Genomic DNA, 18,304 nt, shown 5'->3' with positions numbered 1-18,304 from the left:
ACTGCCTCCTTAGTGGAGCCCAGCCACGGGCATGACCACACTTCGGTTGAGAAGCTGCCACTTCAAAGCAGCGTCAGTGCGTCTGTCCCAGTCCGTGTGCCCGCTTGTGCGTCCCTCCCCCCTCCCCCACCCCATGTCTCTCTGGCTCTGTGACGTGCCTGTTGGGCTCTGGCTCTGGCTCAGGAGCTCTCTCCCCGCGTGCCAGCCCCCTCTTTCTCTGTCTCTGTCCATGTCTCTCTGTATGTCTAGGTACATACAGGTACATATAGGTGTATATTTCGATCTCGCTCCCTCTTTCTCCTCCTCCCGTTCTCTCTGTCGGTCCCTGTCCTGCGGGGACTCTAGTCCCTCTGCCCGCACAAGAACGCAGGATATGGCGAGGCCAAGAGGGAACACCAACAGAGCCACGGATAGGGGGCTCATAGCACTATGTCTCACGGGCGGCTGGCTCGGAGACACGGCAAGCCGGAGCCGCCCGATCCCCAACCTGTCGGCCGCTTCTCTGCCAACCCACCGACACACCGCCCGTCGACCCGCCAAGCGGGCCCACTGCAATCCGCGCCCCTCTGCAATTTGCAGTCCACCATCCGCGCTTCCTAGCTTGGCCACCGCAGCTCCTCCGGTGGCCAGTGGCCAATTGGCAACAGCTGATGGCCAAGCGGTCACAGCTGATGACCATGCAGCCCCCAAGCAGCACCCCTCCACGCGAGGCCCAGAGCCTGGAGAGTGCTCTCTGCGAGTCTGTCCCCACAGTCCCCGTCTGTCTCTCTCCGCCTCTCTCTTGCTCCGTCTCTGGCCTTCTCTCATCCTCTCTCTCACCTCCCTGGGTCAGGAGAGGTGACGTGTAGCCAGTGAAGGGACCGGACATCGGGCGGGGCTCCGGTCGCTGACGAGGGTTCCAGGGCCCAGACTGAAGGCTTGTGACGAAGGGTGGCTGCAGACTGGAGATGCTGCACCCTGGTGGCGCGGGTGGCTCTCCCTGGCTTTGGGCCTGTGGATGGGTCCGGTCAGGGCCAGGGCCTGGGTTGCACGTCCCTAGGGCCGGAGGGGACTGAGAGGACCCTGCGACCCCCTCGGTGGCCCTGAGAGGTGGGGACAGCACAGCAGCAAGGGGGGTGTGCGGTTGTGTGGCTGGGGGGAGATTTGAGGGGTTGGGGTAGGGGGACGGGGTAAAAGCCCTTCGGGGCCTGGGGAGGCCCAGGATGCCAGGGCGCCCAGACATATGTCACAGTCAGGGAAGTGACAGAGGCCCGTGGAGCCACTGGGGGGCGCGAAGGTGCCTCGCTGCGGGCCAGGAGTAGCCCGTCGCCCACACCAGCGGCGTCCGGAGGAGGCGGGGAGCGGGCGGGAGCCGCTCAGGCAGACGTGCTCGCCACCCTAGCGGCCCAGCAGCACGGCGCGCGCGGTCAGAGGCAGGCCGGGAGCAGGCTCTTGGGGCGCGGGGAGCCGGGTCCCAGCGTCTAGGGCCATACCACCCTGAACGCGCCCGATCTCCTCTGATCTCGGGAGCTAAGCAGGGCGGGGCCTGGTTAGTACTTGGATGGGAGACCGCCTGGGAATAGCTGCAGGCTTTTGCTCGCCTCTCCTTTTGCGCCGCCGCCCCGGCGTGGCTCCCTCCGAACCCCTGCCGCACCTTGCCCCTCTGCAGCCGCCCAGGCAGCCGAAGGTCCCCCTGGCCAGAGGAGGGTCAGTCGCCCAGCACTACAAGCTCGCATCCCCGGCCGCACACCAGGCCTGTCGGCCAGGGCTCCCCCCCACTCCCTCTTCTTAGTGCTCTTCGCCAAGGCAGGCCCTCAGCCTGCAGCAGTCAGCCGCCTCTCGGTCGCCGCCACCGCCATCGCAGGGCTCCCTCTCGCTCCCCGACCCTGCCGCCGCCGCAACCCCCAACGCCCAAGCCCAGGGCTGCCTGCCGGCGCAGGCCTCCACCAGGCTCTCTCCATCCCAGGACGTGCCGGTGCTTTGCACCTCTCCCCGAGCCCAGGGCACGCCCATCCCTGCGCCTGCCCTCGGGTCCCGACACACACGATCGGCGTGACCTCGGGCAAACGGGACGCCCACACGCCCCGCCCCACCGGAGTCTTCTGTCTCCGCTGGCAGGCACCTCGCCCCACACCCCCGCGCGCCCCTCCCGTCTCCCACAAGAGCCAGGAGCCCTCCCTTCCCGCCGGCCACGGTGTCCCTGAAACACAGGGCACAAAGAGCCGGGACAAACCAGGGGACGGCGGGAGCAGCACCCCAACACACCACGCGACATCGACTCCAGGGGAGACCACCACAAGGGCAGAGCAGGCACGCAGGCACACAACCCTCACAACCAGGGTGCCTGGGGGCTGCCACCCTCCTCCCGCGGGCGGGTGCCTGGGCGGGGCTCAGAGACCACAGGCCCTCCGGAGACCCTGGCGGGCCGCCCCGGAGGCTTCAATGGTGACTGCCAACGCCAGGGCAATGCCTCCTTAGAGGAGCCCAGCCCCGGGCACGACCACACTCCGGTGGAGGAGCCGCCACTTCAACACAGCCTCAGTGCGTCTGTAACACTCCGTGTGCCCGCCTGTGCGTCCCTCCCACCCTCCCCCACCCCATATCTGTCAGGCTCTGAGAGGTGCCTGTTGGGCCCTGGCTCTGGCTCAGGAGCTCTCTCCCCGCGTGCCAGCCCCCTCTTTCTCTGTCTCTGTCCATGTCTCTCTGTATGTCTAGATACATACATGTACATATACGTGTATATTTCCATCTCGCTCCCTCTTACTCCTCCTCCCGTTCTGTCTGTCTGTCCCTGTCCTGCGGGGACTCTAGCCCCTCTGCCCGCACAAGAATGCAGGATTTGGCGAGGCCAAGAGGGAACACCAACAGACCACGGATAGGGGGCTCATAGCACCATGTCTCACGGGCGGCTGGCTTGGAGACTCGGCAAGCCGGAGCCGCCCGATCCCCAGCCTGCCGGCCGATTCTCTGCCAACCAACAGACCCGCCAACTTACCGACCCACCAAGCCGGCCAACTGCAGTCCGCGCCCCTCTGCAATTTGCAGTCCACAATCCGCGCTTCCTAGCTTGGCCACCGCAGCTCTGCCGGTGGCCAATGGCCAACTGGCAACAGCTGATGGCCAAGCGGTCACGGCTGATATCCATGCAGCCCCCACGCAGCACCCCTCCACGCGAGGCCCAGAGCCTGGAAAGTGCTCTCTGCGAGTCTGTCCCCACAGTCCCCGTCGGTCTCTCTCCGCCTCTCTCTTGCTCTGTCTCTGGCCTTCTCTCATCCTCTCTCTCACCTCCCTGGGTCAGGAGAGGTGACGTGTAGCCAGTGAAGTGAACAGTGATCGGGCGGGACGCCGGTCGCTGACGAGGGGCGAGAACCCAGAAAGAAGGCTGTGTGAGGAAGGGTGGCGGCGGACTGGAGGTGCTGCCCCCTGGTGGCGGGTGGCTCTCCCTGGCTTTGGGCCAGTGGGTGGGGCCGGCCAGGGCCAGGGCCTGGGTTGCACGTCCCTAGGGTGGAGGGGACTGAGAGGACCCTGCGACCCCCTCGGTGGCCCTGAGAGGTGGGGACAGCACAGCAGCAAGGGGGGTGTGCGGTTGTGGGGCTGGGGGGAGATGAGAGGGGTTGGGGTAGGGGGGCGGGGTAAAAGCCCTTCGGGGCCTGGGGAGGCCCAGGATGCCAGGGCGCCCAGACATATGTCACAGTCAGGGAAGTGACGGAGGCCCGTTAGAGCCACTGGGGGGCGCGAAGGGGCCTCGCTGCGGGCCAGGAGTAGCCCGTCGCCCACACCAGCGGCGTCCGGAGGAGGCGGGGAGCTGGCGGGAGGCGCTCGGGCAGACGTGCTCGCCACCCGAGCGGCCCAGCAGCATGGCGTGCGCTCAGAAGCAGGTCGGGAGCAGGCTCTTGGAGTGCCGGGAGCCGGGTCCCAGCGCCTAAGGCCACACCACCCTGCACGCGCCAGATCTCGTCTGATCTCGGGAGCTAAGCAGGGAGGGGCCTGGTTAGTACTTGGATGGGAGACCGCCTGGGAATAGCTGCAGGCTTTTGCTCGCCTCTCCTTTTGCATCGCCGCCCCGGCGTGGCTCCCTGCGAACCCCTGCCGCCCCTTGCCTCTCTGCAGCCGCCCAGCCAGCCGAAGGTCCCCCTGACCAGCAGAGGGTTAGCCGCCAGGCACTACAAGCTGGCAGCCCCGGCCGCACACCAGGCCCGTCGGCCAGGGCTCCCCCGCACACCCTCTTCTCAGTCCTCTTCAGTCCCGGAGGCTGTCATCTCGATCCCTTCGCCGACCTTCGATCGCCGCCACCGCCAACAGCGCTGCCCTCGCCCCCGCCGCCACCGCCAAATCCGCCGCCATCACCGCGCTCCCCACACCCCCCTCCAGCGCTGCCCTCACCCCTGCCCCCGCCCTCGCCACCGCCATCGCTGTACTGCTTCAATCTCCCGCCTCTGCTCTCCCCTCCTCCGCCGCCAGCACCGCCCTCTTCCCCGCTACCGCCGCCGCCGCCGGCGCCAACCCTCCCCGCGCCCAGCGCCCGCCGACACAGCCCCCAACGCTGCCGCCGCCTCCATCACCGACCTCGCAACCCTCCCGCGCCGCTGCCGCCGACGCCGCCAACGCTGCTCGCGATCAGCCCCCGCTTCTCCCGCCGCCGCCGCCAGGATCACCGCGCTCCCCACCCCCTCCGCCAGCGCTGCCCTCGCCCCCTCCCCCGCCCCCGCCGCCGCCATCGCCGTACTCCCTCAAACTCCCTCCTCTGCTCTCTCCCCCTTGGCCGCCAGCACCGCGCTCCCCATCCCCGCCGCCAGTGCTGCCCTGTTCCCCACCCCCGCCCCCGCCGCCGCCATTGCCGCACTCCCTCAATCTCCCTCCTCTGCTCTCCCCGCCTCCAGCACCGCCATCTCCCCCGCCTCCGCCCCAGCCCCCGCCGCCGCCGCCGCCACCATCGCCATACTCCCTCAATCTCCCGCCTCTGCTCTCCCGGCCTCCTCCGCCCCCGCCGCCGCCGCCGCCGCCGCCGCCGCCGCCGCCGCCGCCGCCGCCCCCCCCTCCGCAGCCGCCCAAGCCGCCGCCGCGGGGTCCTCCCACAACTCCCAAGCCCAGGGTTGCCTGCTGGTGCAGGCCTCCCCCAGCCTTGGGGGTGCGGTTGTTGGTAAACCTGGTGGCGGTAGGGGGGCGGGGTGTATGGCGGTCTGGGTCCGGGGAGTCCCAGGATGCCAGAGTTCCACGAATTCTGGCACCATCAGGGAAGTGGCAGTGTCCCATGGAGCCTCGGGTGGCGCGAAGGGGCCTCGCTGCCGGCCAGGAGTAGCCCGCCGCCCACGCCTGGGGCATTCGGAAGAGGCGGGGAGCCGGACTGGGAGGGGGACGCGGTGCTGGCAGAGCCGGCCAGCAGGTCGATGCTCACCACCGGAGCCGCGCATCTGCATGGCGCGCGCTCACGAGGCAGGCCGGGAGCAGGCTCTTGGGGCGCGGGGAGCCGAGTCCCATCGTCTATGGCCGTACCACCCTGAACGCGCCCGATCTCCTCTGATCTCGGGAGCTAAGCAGGGAGGGGCCTGGTTAGTGCTTGGATGGGAGACCGCCTGGGAATACCTGTAGGCTTTTGCTCGCCTCTCCTTTTGCGCCGCCGCCCCTGCGTGGCTCCCTCCGAACCCCTGCCGCCCCTTGCCCCTCTGCAGCCGCCCATCCAGCCGAAGGTCCCCCTGGCCAGAGGCCGGTCAGCCACCCGGCGCTACAAGCTGGCAGCCCCGGCCGCACACCAGGCCCGTCGGCCAGGGCTCACCCCCACACCCTCTTCTTAGTCCTCTTCGCCGAGGCAGGCAGTCAGCCAGCAGCAGTTAGCCGAGCCTGTGTCTCCGCCGGCAGGCACCTCTCCCCACACCCCCGCGCGCCCCCTCCCATCGCCCACAAGAGCCAGGAACCCTCCCTTCCCGCAGTGGCCCCAACACACAGGGTACAAAGAGCCGGGACAAAGCAGGGGACTGAGGGAGCAGCACCCCAACACACCGCACGCCCTCGGACTCCAGGAGAGACCACCACAAGGGGAAGTGCAGGCACGCAGGCACACAACACTCTCAACCAGGGTGCCTGTGGGCTGCCACTCTCCTCCCGCGGGGCGGGGGGTTCCTGGGCGGGGCTCGGAGCCCACTGGCCCTCCCGCCCGGCCCGGGGGCTTCAAGGGTGACTTTCAATGCCCGGGCACTGCCTCCTTAGTGGAGCCCAGCCACGGGCATGACCACACTTCGGTTGAGAAGCTGCCACTTCAAAGCAGCGTCAGTGCGTCTGTCCCAGTCCGTGTGCCCGCTTGTGCGTCCCTCCCCCCTCCCCCACCCCATGTCTCTCTGGCTCTGTGACGTGCCTGTTGGGCTCTGGCTCTGGCTCAGGAGCTCTCTCCCCGCGTGCCAGCCCCCTCTTTCTCTGTCTCTGTCCATGTCTCTCTGTATGTCTAGGTACATACAGGTACATATAGGTGTATATTTCGATCTCGCTCCCTCTTTCTCCTCCTCCCGTTCTCTCTGTCGGTCCCTGTCCTGCGGGGACTCTAGTCCCTCTGCCCGCACAAGAACGCAGGATATGGCGAGGCCAAGAGGGAACACCAACAGAGCCACGGATAGGGGGCTCATAGCACTATGTCTCACGGGCGGCTGGCTCGGAGACACGGCAAGCCGGAGCCGCCCGATCCCCAACCTGTCGGCCGCTTCTCTGCCAACCCACCGACACACCGCCCGTCGACCCGCCAAGCGGGCCCACTGCAATCCGCGCCCCTCTGCAATTTGCAGTCCACCATCCGCGCTTCCTAGCTTGGCCACCGCAGCTCCTCCGGTGGCCAGTGGCCAATTGGCAACAGCTGATGGCCAAGCGGTCACAGCTGATGACCATGCAGCCCCCAAGCAGCACCCCTCCACGCGAGGCCCAGAGCCTGGAGAGTGCTCTCTGCGAGTCTGTCCCCACAGTCCCCGTCTGTCTCTCTCCGCCTCTCTCTTGCTCCGTCTCTGGCCTTCTCTCATCCTCTCTCTCACCTCCCTGGGTCAGGAGAGGTGACGTGTAGCCAGTGAAGGGACCGGACATCGGGCGGGGCTCCGGTCGCTGACGAGGGTTCCAGGGCCCAGACTGAAGGCTTGTGACGAAGGGTGGCTGCAGACTGGAGATGCTGCACCCTGGTGGCGCGGGTGGCTCTCCCTGGCTTTGGGCCTGTGGATGGGTCCGGTCAGGGCCAGGGCCTGGGTTGCACGTCCCTAGGGCCGGAGGGGACTGAGAGGACCCTGCGACCCCCTCGGTGGCCCTGAGAGGTGGGGACAGCACAGCAGCAAGGGGGGTGTGCGGTTGTGTGGCTGGGGGGAGATTTGAGGGGTTGGGGTAGGGGGACGGGGTAAAAGCCCTTCGGGGCCTGGGGAGGCCCAGGATGCCAGGGCGCCCAGACATATGTCACAGTCAGGGAAGTGACAGAGGCCCGTGGAGCCACTGGGGGGCGCGAAGGTGCCTCGCTGCGGGCCAGGAGTAGCCCGTCGCCCACACCAGCGGCGTCCGGAGGAGGCGGGGAGCGGGCGGGAGCCGCTCAGGCAGACGTGCTCGCCACCCTAGCGGCCCAGCAGCACGGCGCGCGCGGTCAGAGGCAGGCCGGGAGCAGGCTCTTGGGGCGCGGGGAGCCGGGTCCCAGCGTCTAGGGCCATACCACCCTGAACGCGCCCGATCTCCTCTGATCTCGGGAGCTAAGCAGGGCGGGGCCTGGTTAGTACTTGGATGGGAGACCGCCTGGGAATAGCTGCAGGCTTTTGCTCGCCTCTCCTTTTGCGCCGCCGCCCCGGCGTGGCTCCCTCCGAACCCCTGCCGCACCTTGCCCCTCTGCAGCCGCCCAGGCAGCCGAAGGTCCCCCTGGCCAGAGGAGGGTCAGTCGCCCAGCACTACAAGCTCGCATCCCCGGCCGCACACCAGGCCTGTCGGCCAGGGCTCCCCCCCACTCCCTCTTCTTAGTGCTCTTCGCCAAGGCAGGCCCTCAGCCTGCAGCAGTCAGCCGCCTCTCGGTCGCCGCCACCGCCATCGCAGGGCTCCCTCTCGCTCCCCGACCCTGCCGCCGCCGCAACCCCCAACGCCCAAGCCCAGGGCTGCCTGCCGGCGCAGGCCTCCACCAGGCTCTCTCCATCCCAGGACGTGCCGGTGCTTTGCACCTCTCCCCGAGCCCAGGGCACGCCCATCCCTGCGCCTGCCCTCGGGTCCCGACACACACGATCGGCGTGACCTCGGGCAAACGGGACGCCCACACGCCCCGCCCCACCGGAGTCTTCTGTCTCCGCTGGCAGGCACCTCGCCCCACACCCCCGCGCGCCCCTCCCGTCTCCCACAAGAGCCAGGAGCCCTCCCTTCCCGCCGGCCACGGTGTCCCTGAAACACAGGGCACAAAGAGCCGGGACAAACCAGGGGACGGCGGGAGCAGCACCCCAACACACCACGCGACATCGACTCCAGGGGAGACCACCACAAGGGCAGAGCAGGCACGCAGGCACACAACCCTCACAACCAGGGTGCCTGGGGGCTGCCACCCTCCTCCCGCGGGCGGGTGCCTGGGCGGGGCTCAGAGACCACAGGCCCTCCGGAGACCCTGGCGGGCCGCCCCGGAGGCTTCAATGGTGACTGCCAACGCCAGGGCAATGCCTCCTTAGAGGAGCCCAGCCCCGGGCACGACCACACTCCGGTGGAGGAGCCGCCACTTCAACACAGCCTCAGTGCGTCTGTAACACTCCGTGTGCCCGCCTGTGCGTCCCTCCCACCCTCCCCCACCCCATATCTGTCAGGCTCTGAGAGGTGCCTGTTGGGCCCTGGCTCTGGCTCAGGAGCTCTCTCCCCGCGTGCCAGCCCCCTCTTTCTCTGTCTCTGTCCATGTCTCTCTGTATGTCTAGATACATACATGTACATATACGTGTATATTTCCATCTCGCTCCCTCTTACTCCTCCTCCCGTTCTGTCTGTCTGTCCCTGTCCTGCGGGGACTCTAGCCCCTCTGCCCGCACAAGAATGCAGGATTTGGCGAGGCCAAGAGGGAACACCAACAGACCACGGATAGGGGGCTCATAGCACCATGTCTCACGGGCGGCTGGCTTGGAGACTCGGCAAGCCGGAGCCGCCCGATCCCCAGCCTGCCGGCCGATTCTCTGCCAACCAACAGACCCGCCAACTTACCGACCCACCAAGCCGGCCAACTGCAGTCCGCGCCCCTCTGCAATTTGCAGTCCACAATCCGCGCTTCCTAGCTTGGCCACCGCAGCTCTGCCGGTGGCCAATGGCCAACTGGCAACAGCTGATGGCCAAGCGGTCACGGCTGATATCCATGCAGCCCCCACGCAGCACCCCTCCACGCGAGGCCCAGAGCCTGGAAAGTGCTCTCTGCGAGTCTGTCCCCACAGTCCCCGTCGGTCTCTCTCCGCCTCTCTCTTGCTCTGTCTCTGGCCTTCTCTCATCCTCTCTCTCACCTCCCTGGGTCAGGAGAGGTGACGTGTAGCCAGTGAAGTGAACAGTGATCGGGCGGGACGCCGGTCGCTGACGAGGGGCGAGAACCCAGAAAGAAGGCTGTGTGAGGAAGGGTGGCGGCGGACTGGAGGTGCTGCCCCCTGGTGGCGGGTGGCTCTCCCTGGCTTTGGGCCAGTGGGTGGGGCCGGCCAGGGCCAGGGCCTGGGTTGCACGTCCCTAGGGTGGAGGGGACTGAGAGGACCCTGCGACCCCCTCGGTGGCCCTGAGAGGTGGGGACAGCACAGCAGCAAGGGGGGTGTGCGGTTGTGGGGCTGGGGGGAGATGAGAGGGGTTGGGGTAGGGGGGCGGGGTAAAAGCCCTTCGGGGCCTGGGGAGGCCCAGGATGCCAGGGCGCCCAGACATATGTCACAGTCAGGGAAGTGACGGAGGCCCGTTAGAGCCACTGGGGGGCGCGAAGGGGCCTCGCTGCGGGCCAGGAGTAGCCCGTCGCCCACACCAGCGGCGTCCGGAGGAGGCGGGGAGCTGGCGGGAGGCGCTCGGGCAGACGTGCTCGCCACCCGAGCGGCCCAGCAGCATGGCGTGCGCTCAGAAGCAGGTCGGGAGCAGGCTCTTGGAGTGCCGGGAGCCGGGTCCCAGCGCCTAAGGCCACACCACCCTGCACGCGCCAGATCTCGTCTGATCTCGGGAGCTAAGCAGGGAGGGGCCTGGTTAGTACTTGGATGGGAGACCGCCTGGGAATAGCTGCAGGCTTTTGCTCGCCTCTCCTTTTGCATCGCCGCCCCGGCGTGGCTCCCTGCGAACCCCTGCCGCCCCTTGCCTCTCTGCAGCCGCCCAGCCAGCCGAAGGTCCCCCTGACCAGCAGAGGGTTAGCCGCCAGGCACTACAAGCTGGCAGCCCCGGCCGCACACCAGGCCCGTCGGCCAGGGCTCCCCCGCACACCCTCTTCTCAGTCCTCTTCAGTCCCGGAGGCTGTCATCTCGATCCCTTCGCCGACCTTCGATCGCCGCCACCGCCAACAGCGCTGCCCTCGCCCCCGCCGCCACCGCCAAATCCGCCGCCATCACCGCGCTCCCCACACCCCCCTCCAGCGCTGCCCTCACCCCTGCCCCCGCCCTCGCCACCGCCATCGCTGTACTGCTTCAATCTCCCGCCTCTGCTCTCCCCTCCTCCGCCGCCAGCACCGCCCTCTTCCCCGCTACCGCCGCCGCCGCCGGCGCCAACCCTCCCCGCGCCCAGCGCCCGCCGACACAGCCCCCAACGCTGCCGCCGCCTCCATCACCGACCTCGCAACCCTCCCGCGCCGCTGCCGCCGACGCCGCCAACGCTGCTCGCGATCAGCCCCCGCTTCTCCCGCCGCCGCCGCCAGGATCACCGCGCTCCCCACCCCCTCCGCCAGCGCTGCCCTCGCCCCCTCCCCCGCCCCCGCCGCCGCCATCGCCGTACTCCCTCAAACTCCCTCCTCTGCTCTCTCCCCCTTGGCCGCCAGCACCGCGCTCCCCATCCCCGCCGCCAGTGCTGCCCTGTTCCCCACCCCCGCCCCCGCCGCCGCCATTGCCGCACTCCCTCAATCTCCCTCCTCTGCTCTCCCCGCCTCCAGCACCGCCATCTCCCCCGCCTCCGCCCCAGCCCCCGCCGCCGCCGCCGCCACCATCGCCATACTCCCTCAATCTCCCGCCTCTGCTCTCCCGGCCTCCTCCGCCCCCGCCGCCGCCGCCGCCGCCGCCGCCGCCGCCGCCGCCGCCGCCGCCCCCCCCTCCGCAGCCGCCCAAGCCGCCGCCGCGGGGTCCTCCCACAACTCCCAAGCCCAGGGTTGCCTGCTGGTGCAGGCCTCCCCCAGCCTTGGGGGTGCGGTTGTTGGTAAACCTGGTGGCGGTAGGGGGGCGGGGTGTATGGCGGTCTGGGTCCGGGGAGTCCCAGGATGCCAGAGTTCCACGAATTCTGGCACCATCAGGGAAGTGGCAGTGTCCCATGGAGCCTCGGGTGGCGCGAAGGGGCCTCGCTGCCGGCCAGGAGTAGCCCGCCGCCCACGCCTGGGGCATTCGGAAGAGGCGGGGAGCCGGACTGGGAGGGGGACGCGGTGCTGGCAGAGCCGGCCAGCAGGTCGATGCTCACCACCGGAGCCGCGCATCTGCATGGCGCGCGCTCACGAGGCAGGCCGGGAGCAGGCTCTTGGGGCGCGGGGAGCCGAGTCCCATCGTCTATGGCCGTACCACCCTGAACGCGCCCGATCTCCTCTGATCTCGGGAGCTAAGCAGGGAGGGGCCTGGTTAGTGCTTGGATGGGAGACCGCCTGGGAATACCTGTAGGCTTTTGCTCGCCTCTCCTTTTGCGCCGCCGCCCCTGCGTGGCTCCCTCCGAACCCCTGCCGCCCCTTGCCCCTCTGCAGCCGCCCATCCAGCCGAAGGTCCCCCTGGCCAGAGGCCGGTCAGCCACCCGGCGCTACAAGCTGGCAGCCCCGGCCGCACACCAGGCCCGTCGGCCAGGGCTCACCCCCACACCCTCTTCTTAGTCCTCTTCGCCGAGGCAGGCAGTCAGCCAGCAGCAGTTAGCCGAGCCTGTGTCTCCGCCGGCAGGCACCTCTCCCCACACCCCCGCGCGCCCCCTCCCATCGCCCACAAGAGCCAGGAACCCTCCCTTCCCGCAGTGGCCCCAACACACAGGGTACAAAGAGCCGGGACAAAGCAGGGGACTGAGGGAGCAGCACCCCAACACACCGCACGCCCTCGGACTCCAGGAGAGACCACCACAAGGGGAAGTGCAGGCACGCAGGCACACAACACTCTCAACCAGGGTGCCTGTGGGCTGCCACTCTCCTCCCGCGGGGCGGGGGGTTCCTGGGCGGGGCTCGGAGCCCACTGGCCCTCCCGCCCGGCCCGGGGGCTTCAAGGGTGACTTTCAATGCCCGGGCACTGCCTCCTTAGTGGAGCCCAGCCACGGGCATGACCACACTTCGGTTGAGAAGCTGCCACTTCAAAGCAGCGTCAGTGCGTCTGTCCCAGTCCGTGTGCCCGCTTGTGCGTCCCTCCCCCCTCCCCCACCCCATGTCTCTCTGGCTCTGTGACGTGCCTGTTGGGCTCTGGCTCTGGCTCAGGAGCTCTCTCCCCGCGTGCCAGCCCCCTCTTTCTCTGTCTCTGTCCATGTCTCTCTGTATGTCTAGGTACATACAGGTACATATAGGTGTATATTTCGATCTCGCTCCCTCTTTCTCCTCCTCCCGTTCTCTCTGTCGGTCCCTGTCCTGCGGGGACTCTAGTCCCTCTGCCCGCACAAGAACGCAGGATATGGCGAGGCCAAGAGGGAACACCAACAGAGCCACGGATAGGGGGCTCATAGCACTATGTCTCACGGGCGGCTGGCTCGGAGACACGGCAAGCCGGAGCCGCCCGATCCCCAACCTGTCGGCCGCTTCTCTGCCAACCCACCGACACACCGCCCGTCGACCCGCCAAGCGGGCCCACTGCAATCCGCGCCCCTCTGCAATTTGCAGTCCACCATCCGCGCTTCCTAGCTTGGCCACCGCAGCTCCTCCGGTGGCCAGTGGCCAATTGGCAACAGCTGATGGCCAAGCGGTCACAGCTGATGACCATGCAGCCCCCAAGCAGCACCCCTCCACGCGAGGCCCAGAGCCTGGAGAGTGCTCTCTGCGAGTCTGTCCCCACAGTCCCCGTCTGTCTCTCTCCGCCTCTCTCTTGCTCCGTCTCTGGCCTTCTCTCATCCTCTCTCTCACCTCCCTGGGTCAGGAGAGGTGACGTGTAGCCAGTGAAGGGACCGGACATCGGGCGGGGCTCCGGTCGCTGACGAGGGTTCCAGGGCCCAGACTGAAGGCTTGTGACGAAGGGTGGCTGCAGACTGGAGATGCTGCACCCTGGTGGCGCGGGTGGCTCTCCCTGGCTTTGGGCCTGTGGATGGGTCCGGTCAGGGCCAGGGCCTGGGTTGCACGTCCCTAGGGCCGGAGGGGACTGAGAGGACCCTGCGACCCCCTCGGTGGCCCTGAGAGGTGGGGACAGCACAGCAGCAAGGGGGGTGTGCGGTTGTGTGGCTGGGGGGAGATTTGAGGGGTTGGGGTAGGGGGACGGGGTAAAAGCCCTTCGGGGCCTGGGGAGGCCCAGGATGCCAGGGCGCCCAGACATATGTCACAGTCAGGGAAGTGACAGAGGCCCGTGGAGCCACTGGGGGGCGCGAAGGTGCCTCGCTGCGGGCCAGGAGTAGCCCGTCGCCCACACCAGCGGCGTCCGGAGGAGGCGGGGAGCGGGCGGGAGCCGCTCAGGCAGACGTGCTCGCCACCCTAGCGGCCCAGCAGCACGGCGCGCGCGGTCAGAGGCAGGCCGGGAGCAGGCTCTTGGGGCGCGGGGAGCCGGGTCCCAGCGTCTAGGGCCATACCACCCTGAACGCGCCCGATCTCCTCTGATCTCGGGAGCTAAGCAGGGCGGGGCCTGGTTAGTACTTGGATGGGAGACCGCCTGGGAATAGCTGCAGGCTTTTGCTCGCCTCTCCTTTTGCGCCGCCGCCCCGGCGTGGCTCCCTCCGAACCCCTGCCGCACCTTGCCCCTCTGCAGCCGCCCAGGCAGCCGAAGGTCCCCCTGGCCAGAGGAGGGTCAGTCGCCCAGCACTACAAGCTCGCATCCCCGGCCGCACACCAGGCCTGTCGGCCAGGGCTCCCCCCCACTCCCTCTTCTTAGTGCTCTTCGCCAAGGCAGGCCCTCAGCCTGCAGCAGTCAGCCGCCTCTCGGTCGCCGCCACCGCCATCGCAGGGCTCCCTCTCGCTCCCCGACCCTGCCGCCGCCGCAACCCCCAACGCCCAAGCCCAGGGCTGCCTGCCGGCGCAGGCCTCCACCAGGCTCTCTCCATCCCAGGACGTGCCGGTGCTTTGCACCTCTCCCCGAGCCCAGGGCACGCCCATCCCTGCGCCTGCCCTCGGGTCCCGACACACACGATCGGCGTGACCTCGGGCAAACGGGACGCCCACACGCCCCGCCCCACCGGAGTCTTCTGTCTCCGCTGGCAGGCACCTCGCCCCACACCCCCGCGCGCCCCTCCCGTCTCCCACAAGAGCCAGGAGCCCTCCCTTCCCGCCGGCCACGGTGTCCCTGAAACACAGGGCACAAAGAGCCGGGACAAACCAGGGGACGGCGGGAGCAGCACCCCAACACACCACGCGACATCGACTCCAGGGGAGACCACCACAAGGGCAGAGCAGGCACGCAGGCACACAACCCTCACAACCAGGGTGCCTGGGGGTGCCACTCTCCTCCCGCGGGCGGGTGCCTGGGCGGGGCTCAGAGACCACAGGCCCTCCGGAGACCCTGGCGGGCCGCCCCGGAGGCTTCAATGGTGACTGCCAACGCCAGGGCAATGCCTCCTTAGAGGAGCCCAGCCCCGGGCACGACCACACTCCGGTGGAGGAGCCGCCACTTCAACACAGCCTCAGTGCGTCTGTAACACTCCGTGTGCCCGCCTGTGCGTCCCTCCCACCCTCCCCCACCCCATATCTGTCAGGCTCTGAGAGGTGCCTGTTGGGCCCTGGCTCTGGCTCAGGAGCTCTCTCCCCGCGTGCCAGCCCCCTCTTTCTCTGTCTCTGTCCATGTCTCTCTGTATGTCTAGATACATACATGTACATATACGTGTATATTTCCATCTCGCTCCCTCTTACTCCTCCTCCCGTTCTGTCTGTCTGTCCCTGTCCTGCGGGGACTCTAGCCCCTCTGCCCGCACAAGAATGCAGGATTTGGCGAGGCCAAGAGGGAACACCAACAGACCACGGATAGGGGGCTCATAGCACCATGTCTCACGGGCGGCTGGCTTGGAGACTCGGCAAGCCGGAGCCGCCCGATCCCCAGCCTGCCGGCCGATTCTCTGCCAACCAACAGACCCGCCAACTTACCGACCCACCAAGCCGGCCAACTGCAGTCCGCGCCCCTCTGCAATTTGCAGTCCACAATCCGCGCTTCCTAGCTTGGCCACCGCAGCTCTGCCGGTGGCCAATGGCCAACTGGCAACAGCTGATGGCCAAGCGGTCACGGCTGATATCCATGCAGCCCCCACGCAGCACCCCTCCACGCGAGGCCCAGAGCCTGGAAAGTGCTCTCTGCGAGTCTGTCCCCACAGTCCCCGTCGGTCTCTCTCCGCCTCTCTCTTGCTCTGTCTCTGGCCTTCTCTCATCCTCTCTCTCACCTCCCTGGGTCAGGAGAGGTGACGTGTAGCCAGTGAAGTGAACAGTGATCGGGCGGGACGCCGGTCGCTGACGAGGGGCGAGAACCCAGAAAGAAGGCTGTGTGAGGAAGGGTGGCGGCGGACTGGAGGTGCTGCCCCCTGGTGGCGGGTGGCTCTCCCTGGCTTTGGGCCAGTGGGTGGGGCCGGCCAGGGCCAGGGCCTGGGTTGCACGTCCCTAGGGTGGAGGGGACTGAGAGGACCCTGCGACCCCCTCGGTGGCCCTGAGAGGTGGGGACAGCACAGCAGCAAGGGGGGTGTGCGGTTGTGGGGCTGGGGGGAGATGAGAGGGGTTGGGGTAGGGGGGCGGGGTAAAAGCCCTTCGGGGCCTGGGGAGGCCCAGGATGCCAGGGCGCCCAGACATATGTCACAGTCAGGGAAGTGACGGAGGCCCGTTAGAGCCACTGGGGGGCGCGAAGGGGCCTCGCTGCGGGCCAGGAGTAGCCCGTCGCCCACACCAGCGGCGTCCGGAGGAGGCGGGGAGCTGGCGGGAGGCGCTCGGGCAGACGTGCTCGCCACCCGAGCGGCCCAGCAGCATGGCGTGCGCTCAGAAGCAGGTCGGGAGCAGGCTCTTGGAGTGCCGGGAGCCGGGTCCCAGCGCCTAAGGCCACACCACCCTGCACGCGCCAGATCTCGTCTGATCTCGGGAGCTAAGCAGGGAGGGGCCTGGTTAGTACTTGGATGGGAGACCGCCTGGGAATAGCTGCAGGCTTTTGCTCGCCTCTCCTTTTGCATCGCCGCCCCGGCGTGGCTCCCTGCGAACCCCTGCCGCCCCTTGCCTCTCTGCAGCCGCCCAGCCAGCCGAAGGTCCCCCTGACCAGCAGAGGGTTAGCCGCCAGGCACTACAAGCTGGCAGCCCCGGCCGCACACCAGGCCCGTCGGCCAGGGCTCCCCCGCACACCCTCTTCTCAGTCCTCTTCAGTCCCGGAGGCTGTCATCTCGATCCCTTCGCCGACCTTCGATCGCCGCCACCGCCAACAGCGCTGCCCTCGCCCCCGCCGCCACCGCCAAATCCGCCGCCATCACCGCGCTCCCCACACCCCCCTCCAGCGCTGCCCTCACCCCTGCCCCCGCCCTCGCCACCGCCATCGCTGTACTGCTTCAATCTCCCGCCTCTGCTCTCCCCTCCTCCGCCGCCAGCACCGCCCTCTTCCCCGCTACCGCCGCCGCCGGCGCCGGCGCCAACCCTCCCCGCGCCCAGCGCCCGCCGACACAGCCCCCAACGCTGCCGCCGCCTCCATCGCCGACCTCGCAACCCTCCCGCGCCGCTGCCGCCGACGCCGCCAACGCTGCTCGCGATCAGCCCCCGCTTCTCCCGCCGCCGCCGCGATCACCGCGCTCCCCACCCCCTCCGCCAGCGCTGCCCTCGCCCCCTCCCCCGCCCCCGCCGCCGCCATCGCCGTACTCCCTCAAACTCCCTCCTCTGCTCTCCCCACCTCGGCCGCCAGCACCGCGCTCCCCATCCCCGCCGCCAGTGCTGCCCTGTTCCCCACCCCCGCCCCCGCCGCCGCCATTGCCGCACTCCCTCAATCTCCCTCCTCTGCTCTCCCCGCCTCCAGCACCGCCATCTCCCCCGCCTCCGCCCCAGCCCCCGCCGCCGCCGCCGCCACCATCGCCATACTCCCTCAATCTCCCGCCTCTGCTCTCCCGGCCTCCTCCGCCCCCGCCGCCGCCGCCGCCGCCGCCGCCGCCGCCGCCGCCGCCGCCCCCCCCTCCGCAGCCGCCCAAGCCGCCTCCGCGGGGTCCTCCCACAACTCCCAAGCCCAGGGTTGCCTGCTGGTGCAGGCCTCCCCCAGCCTTGGGGGTGCGGTTGTTGGTAAACCTGGTGGCGGTAGGGGTGCGGGGTGTATGGCGGTCTGGGTCCGGGGAGTCCCAGGATGCCAGAGTTCCACGAATTCTGGCACCATCAGGGAAGTGGCAGTGTCCCATGGAGCCTCGGGTGGCGCGAAGGGGCCTCGCTGCCGGCCAGGAGTAGCCCGCCGCCCACGCCTGGGGCATTCGGAAGAGGCGGGGAGCCGGACTGGGAGGGGGACGCGGTGCTGGCAGAGCCGGCCAGCAGGTCGATGCTCACCACCGGAGCCGCGCATCTGCATGGCGCGCGCTCACGAGGCAGGCCGGGAGCAGGCTCTTGGGGCGCGGGGAGCCGGGTCCCAGCGTCTAGGGCCATACCACCCTGAACGCGCCCGATCTCCTCTGATCTCGGGAGCTAAGCAGGGCGGGGCCTGGTTAGTACTTGGATGGGAGACCGCCTGGGAATAGCTGCAGGCTTTTGCTCGCCTCTCCTTTTGCGCCGCCGCCCCGGCGTGGCTCCCTCCGAACCCCTGCCGCACCTTGCCCCTCTGCAGCCGCCCAGGCAGCCGAAGGTCCCCCTGGCCAGAGGAGGGTCAGTCGCCCAGCACTACAAGCTCGCATCCCCGGCCGCACACCAGGCCTGTCGGCCAGGGCTCCCCCCCACTCCCTCTTCTTAGTGCTCTTCGCCAAGGCAGGCCCTCAGCCTGCAGCAGTCAGCCGCCTCTCGGTCGCCGCCACCGCCATCGCAGGGCTCCCTCTCGCTCCCCGACCCTGCCGCCGCCGCAACCCCCAACGCCCAAGCCCAGGGCTGCCTGCCGGCGCAGGCCTCCACCAGGCTCTCTCCATCCCAGGACGTGCCGGTGCTTTGCACCTC

The 18,304-nt window shown here is 68.9% G+C and overlaps 9 pseudogenes; all 9 read left to right on the top strand.

Moving 5' to 3' along the window:
- The first annotated feature begins 1,458 nt into the window (after positions 1-1,458).
- Positions 1,459-1,578, top strand: LOC148754430 (5S ribosomal RNA; annotated as a pseudogene).
- A 2,321-nt stretch (positions 1,579-3,899) lies between these two features.
- On the top strand, positions 3,900-4,019 carry LOC148754429 (5S ribosomal RNA; annotated as a pseudogene).
- Positions 4,020-5,458: 1,439 nt separating this feature from the next.
- On the top strand, positions 5,459-5,578 carry LOC148754428 (5S ribosomal RNA; annotated as a pseudogene).
- A 2,050-nt stretch (positions 5,579-7,628) lies between these two features.
- LOC148754427 (5S ribosomal RNA) lies at positions 7,629-7,748 on the top strand (annotated as a pseudogene).
- Positions 7,749-10,069: 2,321 nt separating this feature from the next.
- On the top strand, positions 10,070-10,189 carry LOC148754426 (5S ribosomal RNA; annotated as a pseudogene).
- Positions 10,190-11,628: 1,439 nt separating this feature from the next.
- LOC148754425 (5S ribosomal RNA) lies at positions 11,629-11,748 on the top strand (annotated as a pseudogene).
- A 2,050-nt stretch (positions 11,749-13,798) lies between these two features.
- Positions 13,799-13,918, top strand: LOC148754424 (5S ribosomal RNA; annotated as a pseudogene).
- Positions 13,919-16,238: 2,320 nt separating this feature from the next.
- Positions 16,239-16,358, top strand: LOC148754423 (5S ribosomal RNA; annotated as a pseudogene).
- Positions 16,359-17,794: 1,436 nt separating this feature from the next.
- Positions 17,795-17,914, top strand: LOC148754422 (5S ribosomal RNA; annotated as a pseudogene).
- Positions 17,915-18,304: the final 390 nt, after the last annotated feature.

This window comes from Rhinolophus sinicus, unplaced genomic scaffold, assembly GCF_057876585.1.
Source record: "Rhinolophus sinicus isolate RSI-liver-muscle unplaced genomic scaffold, RSI-T2T HiC_scaffold_19, whole genome shotgun sequence".
Lineage (NCBI taxonomy): Eukaryota > Metazoa > Chordata > Mammalia > Chiroptera > Rhinolophidae > Rhinolophus > Rhinolophus sinicus.
Note: the sequence above shows the minus strand (reverse complement) of the source record. Positions and strands in the feature narration are given on the sequence as shown.